This window comes from Mobula birostris, chromosome 10 (assembly GCF_030028105.1).
Source record: "Mobula birostris isolate sMobBir1 chromosome 10, sMobBir1.hap1, whole genome shotgun sequence".
Lineage (NCBI taxonomy): Eukaryota > Metazoa > Chordata > Chondrichthyes > Myliobatiformes > Myliobatidae > Mobula > Mobula birostris.
In genome coordinates, this window is record NC_092379.1 from 45,160,615 (window position 1) to 45,169,979 (window position 9,365).

Below are 9,365 nucleotides of genomic sequence, written 5' to 3' on the forward strand. Positions count from 1 at the left end.
CATGGCAGAACAAAATAGTGTGTTGTGGCCAACTTAATCAGTAAATTGTAAGAACATAAAGGAACCTATAAATAATATGTAGCTGTTTGAATAAAAAATAAAGACCTGTTATAAAGTCAAGTTATTTATTTGCAGTACTGTGCATTATATAAGGTGCCAAGTGTTACATAAAAAAAATAAAAATAATAGATTATGCAATTGTTTATTGTTTCTGCTGCTGCCTCCCAAATACCATTTTGTAGACATCGAACATTGTCTGTGGACTGTGCTCCTCCGGCAGCCTCCGCAGCATGTCAGCAAATGCTTGCACAAACCTGGAGACCTCATCATTTTCATTCAGCAGTCTTTGTTGCAGTCCCACCTTACGTTCTTCCAACTGGATGAACTGCTGCTGAAACCAGTCATCACGTCCTTTCCTCTTCTTCCTCTGTGCTATCCTTGGGCTAGGGAGCAGAGGAGATGCCTCACTACTTGATGATGGTTCTGCACTTAAGATGGAATGTCTGGAGGTTGGCTTTCCTCAGCAACTGAGGAGGTGGACAACCCCAAGGTTGAATCATTTCTGTCCTGTGATTATGAAAGAAATTGCAAATAGTTTAAGTTAGACTTTGTAATTATACATACAGGTAATACATGCATTCAGTGTCTGTACGCAGATTGGCAGAGCTATGAAAACGAGAAAACGGCATATGCCTACATTGGCAGAATACTGGTTACTGTATTGCATTTGCTTTATGAGCAAGCCAGATACAATTAAAGCCTATTACATATTACATTTCTCTTTCACGGAAGAATCATCTTTGCGCAAATCAATATGCCATGTTTACAACTAGACAGTATTTCTGCATACCTCAATATGGTTTTATCCCCCCTTGTTCAATCCCTTCCGACCTATGCTCGTGACTCTTCTCATGCTCTTAAACATTTTGATGATTTTAAGTTCCCTGGCCCACACCGCTTTATTTTCACCATGGATGTCCAGTCCCTATATACTTCCATCCCCTATCAGGAAGGTCTCAAAGCTCTCTGCTTCTTTTTGGATTCCAGACCTAATCAGTTCCCCTCTACCACCACTCTGCTCCGTCTAGCGGAATTAGTCCTTACTCTTAATAATTTCTCCTTTGGCTCCTCCCACTTCCTCCAAACTAAAGGTGTAGCTATGGGTACCCGTATGGGTCCTAGCTATGCCTGTCTTTTTGTTAGGTTTGTGGAACAATCTATGTTCCAAATCTATTCTGGTATCTGTCCCCCACTTTTCCTTCGCTACATCGACGACTGCATTGGTACTGCTTCCTGCACGCACGCTGAGCTAGTTGACTTCATTAACTTTGCCTCCAACTTTCACCCTGCCCTCAAGTTTACCTGGTCCATTTCCGACACCTCCTTCCCCTTTCTAGATCTTTCTGTCTCTACCTCTGGAGACAGTTTATCTGCTGATGTCTACTATAAGCATACGGACCCTCACAGCTATCTGGACTATTCCTCTTCTTACCCTGTCTCTTGCAAAAATGCCATCCCCTTCTCGCAATTCCTCCATCTCCGCCGCATCTGCTCTCAGGATGAGGCATTTCATTCTATGATGAGGGAGATGTCCTCCTTTTTTTTTAAAGAAAGGGGCGGAGACTTCCAGTGGTGCTCATGGAGTAAGGTCCTGTTCTAGATCCACTCCATTGCCTCTGAATCCTTACCCTATGATCAGCTACATTTAAGCTAACTTTTAAGGCACCAACCTTTACAATACCTTGCATTATATCCTCATTATATACTTGGATGTTTTTAAGGTCCGGTATGTCTAAGAACGGGAAAAATGGCAAACTTCCTGTCAGACCGAAAGCTACCAACCCCCATCCGGTTGAATTGGTAGTAACTATGCAAGCTATATCGGATTTGATTCGTGCGGAGATTTCTTCTAAACTAGAGAGAATCATCGATGAAACTGATAATATGAAAACAACTATCACGGAACATCAGACTGCTGTATCTAATCTCCAAGTTCATACGCAACAGAATGAACTTAAGATCGGAAAAATTGAAGAAACAATTACTACAATGAAGAAAAAACTTGAATTCCTTACCTTTAAAAATTCTGATTTAGAATGCAGAATGCATTGTCAAAATATAAGAATTATTGGACTCAAAGAGTCTGCCAAATCTGAAGACCCTATTCAGTTTTTCTCTCAACTCTTAAAAGATTCATTTTCCACCGTGTTTCCTGATCAACCACCACTATTGGATAGGGCTCAAAGTCCCATTATACTTGTCTAATTCAGACAAACCTCTGCATGTTATTTTACATTTTCATTATTTTCAAGACAAGGAAAAGTTGCTTCGTTTTGCTCAACCTAAAGGCTACATTGTTTTCTCGGATTTCCGCTTTCCATTGGTGGAGGATTTTAGCAAACAGGTTCGCGACCAACGTGTTAGTTATAGATCTGTGATGGCAGAATTCTACAAGATGGATTTAAAACCTGTGCTGCAATATCCTGCACGTTTGAGGATCCAATTGTCTGATCGGTCTTCCCGTTTTTTCGACTCTCTGTCGGATGCCGAGTTACCTGGATCAACATTCGCCTTCAACATCCTAATCACACTATTAAATTATCAGTGCCTGATTGGAGTCTGTTAATCTGTTGGGTTTTAATTTCTTTTTTTTTGCTCTGAGGGCAGAAATTTTTCTTTTTGTTTAATTTATATGGTTGTCAAATTCTTTTTTTTAACTGCGTCATTCCTTCTTCCCTGGGAATTCTGGGTGGCCACTCCCACAGCATAATTTTTTGCACTTACCTGGAGGCCTTAAACTTTGTAATTTTTTGTTCCCTAGTCTATGCAGACATTTCTTTTCCTTTCCTAATTATAAGGTTTGTTGTATGTCAACAGTTTTTATATATATTTTTTTTTTCTTTATAATATATCGTTATAATCGGTGTACTTTTGAATTTTTTTTTACTTTTCTACTGTTTTACAACTTTAGCTGATCCTTTTATATATACACTTTTTTACTGAGCGTCTATCGGAAGTCATGGGGATAGATTTAGTGCTTGCTTCTATCTGGCTAGTCTATTTTAGATTTAGCTTTAGGCTTCTGGGGTGGGGGTGGTGGGGGGGCTTCACTTTTTAGTTTTTTTCTTCTTGGGCTATGCTTATATTATTGTAGTATTTTTCGCGTCCTCTCTCTTGGTTTCTCATGTTTACTCTGTTCCCTTTCCGGGTTCGTGGGTTGAACCTATTGTCAATCCTCCCTTTACTTGAGGATCGACTTTAGGTGTTATGGATTCTACTATTAATTTTGTCTCTTGGAATACTAATGGTCTTAATCATCCAATTAAAAGGAAAATAATTTTCAAAGTATTGGGAGACTTAAAGCACATATTCTATTTTTACAAGAGACCCATGTGCGGAGGGGGGGTCAGATTATGTTTTTTTAAATTCTGGAAGGGCAAACATTATCATTTGAATTCCAATGCCAAAATTCGAAGAGTTTCTATTTTCATAGATCCCTCAATTACATTTGTGCAACAGGATATTATCTCTGATCCGAGTGGTAGATTTTTACTAGTTAGTGGTTTACTCCTTAATAAAAAGGTAGTTCTGGTTAATGTTTATGCTCCAAACTCGGACTGTCCAGAATTTTATAATTCATTATTTAATTTGTTCCCGAATTTGAATGAGTTTTCAATAATCTGGGGCGGAGATCTCAATACCTGTTTATCCCCATCATTGGACCGCTCAGCCCCTATACGGACACTTCTCAATAAATCTGCAACCTTGATTAATTCATTTCTCTCAGATTTGGGGTCGACGGACATTTGGCAGTTTCTGCATCCCCAGGAAAAAGACCTCTTTTTTTTTTCCACATGTTCATCACTCTTACTCAAGAACTGATTTTTTTTTTTATTGACTCTCATCTTATTTCTTCAGTAGTTAAGTGTGAATATGATACTATAACCATTTCCGACCATGCTCCACTTAAGCTTTCTATTAAACTATTGGCCAGTACGCAAAATAATAGACAAATGGCGGTTTAATCCGCTGTTGCTTCAGTACTTGGATTTTGTTAACTTTATGAATGAACAGATTGATCTTTTTTTTACAATTAACAGTACAGACGATATTTCCATGAATACTCTTTGGGATACTTTTAAAGCTTATATTCGTGGCCAGATCATTTTGTACTCTGCTGCGTTGAGGAAAAGGCTGAAGGAGGAAGAGCTTGCTCTTGTGGACAAGATTAAGGAAATAGATAAGAAATATGCTACAGCTCCATCTGAGAAGCTGTATAAACAAAGAACTGAACTTCAAATGGAATACAGTTTATTACTTTCGTCCTCTATTGCAAATCAATTAATGAAGACAAGAAGTGAATTTTATATATACATAGTGACAAAGTTGGTAAACTGTTGGCTAATCAGTTGAAGACTAACTCCATTAAATTTCAAATTAATCAGATTTATAATCAAAAAGATCAACTAACATTTGATCAAGCTGAGATTAATCAATCCTTTTTTGATTTTTATTCCTCTTTATATCAATCAGAATCTCCACGAGATTCTGAACATACGTGTGACTTTTTAGATAATCTAGATTTCCCTAAGATTACACATGATATATCCTCTAAGTTAGAATCTTCCTTTACTACTGATGAGATCAAGAATGTTATTTTCTCTATGAATTCAGGGAAAGCTCCTGGCCCTGATGGGTTTACCGTGGAATTTTTAAAAATTTTTTGCACCTTCATTAGTCCCCTGGTTATTCAGGATTCTGGAGGCCTCATTAAAACTTGGTAAACTACCAGAATCCTTTTATAGAACATTGATCTCTTTAATACTAAAGAGGATAAAGACCCCGTTCAATGTGCATCTTATAGACCAATATCCTTGTTAAATGTTGACTCTAAGATTTTTTCTAAATTATTAGCAAACAGACTAGAAAAAGCACTTCCTTATATTATTTCAGAAGACCAAATGGGTTTTATTAAGAATCGTTATTCTTTTTATAATATTCGTACACTTTCAAATATTGTCTATACCCCGTCACAAAATGATCCTGAATGCGTCATTTCTCTAGACGCTGAAAAAGCCTTTGACAGGGTCAAATGGCCCCACTTATTTAAGGTGCTTGAAATGTTCACTGCAGCCCGAAATTTATATCCTGGATCAAACTGTTATACCACTCTCCTATGGCCTCAGTTCGTACTAACACTTAAATTCACCTTTTTTCCTCTCTTTTGAGGTACCAGACAAGGTTGTCCTTTATTATTTGATATTGCATTAGAACCTCTTGCAATTGCTATTCGAGAATCTCCTAACATTATTGATATAAATCGTGGGTTAAAGTCTCATAAAGTATCACTTTATGCTGATGACTTACTTTTATATATTTCTAATCCTCTAAAATCTATTCCAGAATCTTTAGATTTATTAGCACAATTTAGTCTTTTTCAGGATACAAATTAAATCTTAACAAGAGTGAACTCTTCCCTATTAATAAGCATGTTCCCTTATAGCAGAACCTGCCATTTAGATTGGTTAATAATAATTTTTCTTATCTTGGGGTTAAAATTACCTGTAAACATAAGGATTTATTTAAGACTAATTTCTTATCCTTAATTGATCATATTACACAACTTTTCTTGAAATGGTCTCCACTTTATTTAACTTTGACTGGTCGTACTAATGCTGTTAAGATGTTTATTCTGCCAAAATTTTTGTATATATTTCAGGCATTACCAATTTTTGTTCCAAAATCCTTTTTTGATGAAGTAGACTCGAAAATCTCTTCATTTATTTGGCAAAATAAAAATCCAAGATTGGGTAGAATACAGCTACAGAAAGCTAAGAGAGATGGAGGCTTGGCATTACTTAACTTTAGATTTTCTTTTTGGGCAATTAATATTCAACACATGAAATTTTGGTTACTTGACCAAGATACACTATCCATTCCTAAATGGGTAGTATTGGAATTACATTCTGTTCAAGGCTATGCACTTGGCTCTATATTAGGATCTTCTCTTCCTTCCAATTTGAAACGGTATAAGCAGGTTTGCAACCCGATAGTTAAATATACCTTATGTATCTGGTTTTAATTCTGAGAGCCTTTTGATCTTAATCAATTTGTGCTAGCGATTCCTATTATTGGCAATATGTTTTTTCTTCCCTCCTCTACGGACCATGCCTTTCAAATTTGGAAGACTAATGGCATATCACGGTTTTTGGACTTATTTTCAGATGGTTCCCTTATGTCTTTTGAACAGTTATCTAACAAATACAATTTACCAAGAACACATTTTTAGATATTTGCAAGTTAGAAATTCCCTAAATACCATACTTTCTTCCCTTCTGGCATTACCCCCTACAAATATTTTAGATGCTAACATTAACCTCAACCCGTGTCAGAAAGGTGTAACGGCTATTATTTATAATACTATCATGAAACTTAGGATAGCTCCATTCAATAAGATTAGGACCAACTGGGAAAAGGAATTGGGCCTCACTATCTCAGCAGATGACTGGGCTCATATTTTACAACTAGTTAATACTTCCTCTATCTGTTCCAAACATTCCTTAATTCAATTTAAAGTTGTCCATAGAGCACATATGTCTAAAGACAAATTAGCTCATTTTTATTCTCATATTAACCCTCTTTGTGATAGATGTCATGGCAAGATAGCCTCCTTGACCCATATGTTTTGGTCTTGTCCTACACTGGAAACTTTTTGGAAAGACATTTTTAATATTATTTCAAAGGTTTTGAATAGTGATATTTCTCCCCATCCTATCACTGCTATCTTTAGATTACCTAAAACTTTCAGTAATTTATCCCCCTCAGCGCGTAGAATTTTTGCATTTCTTACTTTAATGGCAAAAAGGTGTATTTTACAACATTGGAAGGAGATTAATGCCCCAACTACGTTTTCCTGGTTCTCTCAAACGACTCTGTGTCTATTTTTGGAAAAAATCAGAAGTAATCTTCATGATACTTCGATTAAATTTCAACAGACCTGGAGATCTTTTATCCAATATTTTCATTTAATGAAACTATTTTTTTCCTCTCTGATCATATATATATACTCCTTTCGTGGATTTTATCTGCTATTAGTGGAGGTCAGGTTTGAGGACATGATTGTTTAATCTGTTTAAGTCTACTATTTACCTAGCTAGCCCATTGCTTTGCTTTGTAGCTTAGTGGCACGGTAGTTTTTTTGGGGTTTTTTTTTTCCTCCTTACCATTATATATGAAAAACTAGTATACAATTATATTACCTTGTTATTTTATAACTAACCTATGTTGTTTTCATCTTTTTTGGGGTTAATATTTCTTGTATATCTATATCATAACAACGTATTGGTTGCTGTATGTTTTACCTTGTGTGTACTAATTCAATAAAAAGATTTAAAAAGAAAAAAAGAGAAAGGGGCTTCCCTTCCTCCACCATCAACTCTGCTCTCAATGCATCTCCCCCATTTCACGCACATCTGCTCTCACTCCATCCTCCCATCACCCCACTAGAAAAAGAGTTTCCTTGGTCCTCACCTGCCACCCCACCAGCCTCTGTGTCCAACATATTATACTCCGTAACTTCTGCCACCTCCAACGGGATCCCACCACTAAGCTCATCTTTCCCTCCCCCCCACTTTCCGCAGGGATCTCTCCCTACGCGACTCCCTTGTCCATTCGTTCCCCCCCCCCATCCCTCCCCACTGATCTCCTTCCTGGCACTTATCCTTATAAGGAAAACAAGTGCTACACATGCCCTTACACTTCCTCCCTTACTACCATTCAGGGCCCCAGACAGTCCTTCCAGGTGAGGCGACACTTCACCTGTGAGTCAGCCGGGGTGATATACTGGGTCCGGTGCTCCCGATGTGGCCTTCTATGTATTGGCGAGACCCAACACAGACTGGGAGATCGTTTTGCTGAACACCTACGCTCTGTTCGCCAGAGAAAGCAGGATCTCCCAGTGACCACTCATTTTGATTCTACATCCCGTTTCCATTCTCATATGTCTATTCACGGCCTCCTTTACTGTAAAGATGAAGCCACACCCAGGTTGGAGGAACAACACCTTATATTCAGTCTGGGTAGCCTTCAACCTCATGGCATGAACATTGACTACTCTAACTTCCGCTAATGCCCCGCCTCCCCCTCGTACTCCATCCGTTATTTATTTATATACACACATTCTTTCTCTCTCTCTCTCTCTCCTTTTTCTCCCTCTGTCCCTCTAACTATACCCCTTGCCCATCCTCTGGGTTTTCCCCCCCTCCCCCTTTTCCTCCTCCCTGGGCCTCCTGTCCCATGATCCTCTTATATCCCTTTTGCCAATCACCTATCCAGCTCTTGGCTCCATCCCTCCCCCTCCCGTCTTCTCCTATCATTTTGGATCTCCCCCTTTCAGATCTTTTAATAGCTCTTCCTTCAGTTAGTCCTGACGCCTGAAACGTCGACTGTACCTCTTCCTAGAGATGCTGCCTGGCCTGCTACGTTCACCAGCAACTTTGATGTGTGTTGACAGTATTGCTCACTTGCTAGCTAGCCTAAACACAACAACAGGAAGGTTTAGGATACAAAGAACATGTTATGTTTACCTTGTTGTCATCATAATTTGACTCTGTTTCCCGGAGCTTAATACGTGGTGCCAGCCAGGAAAGAGGCAAATGAAACGCTGGTACCTTTTTTCCGCCTGGGTCCCCGCTCCTCTTGGAGAGCTTTTTCCGGGCGTGCACGTACTTGTCCCTCAAGTTTTTCCATCTCTTTGTGCATTCCGTGACGTCCAGACCCATGTTTTCGGAAATTTCCTTCCACGTATTTGATGCCATTTGGCAGACTTTATACTATGGCGACGAGGAGTTGTACAAATGTACATATTTTCGGACTTCCTCCATTAACCTCTCCTCGATTTGGTCCATTTTCCAAACTTATACTCCTGTCTTCTCTTTCAATTCTGTCTGTCTGTATCTTGTTTGACGGCGGTTGGCATCCAGCTTAATGGTGCATTACCGCCACCCTCTGCTCCAGAATGTGCACTATACATACATTCTAAATCCCTTCACCCAATCACACATATAGACACACACACACAAACAAACCTACACTTCACCCTCCCATCTTTGACCATCCTAGTATCCTATTCCTGTTTATTCATCATATTCTATAAAAAACCCCTGTACCCCTTAAAAACGCTAAAAATACCCGGACGTGCTCTCTCACCCATGCCCAGCAACCCCTTTAATGTGAATTCCTGCATCCCCAACTCCCTTAATTTATTTCTCATCATCTCTCTCTGTATCCCATACTTCCTGCAACACAAAACTACATGTTCTACTGACTCCTCTTCCTGACATTCCTCACACAATCCTGTCTAGTGT

The 9,365-nt window shown here is 38.7% G+C and overlaps 1 pseudogene; it reads right to left on the reverse strand.

Moving 5' to 3' along the window:
* Nucleotides 1-202: 202 nt before the first annotated feature.
* On the reverse strand, nucleotides 203-8,906 carry LOC140204499 (uncharacterized; annotated as a pseudogene).
* Between the last annotated feature and the right edge of the window lie 459 nt (nucleotides 8,907-9,365).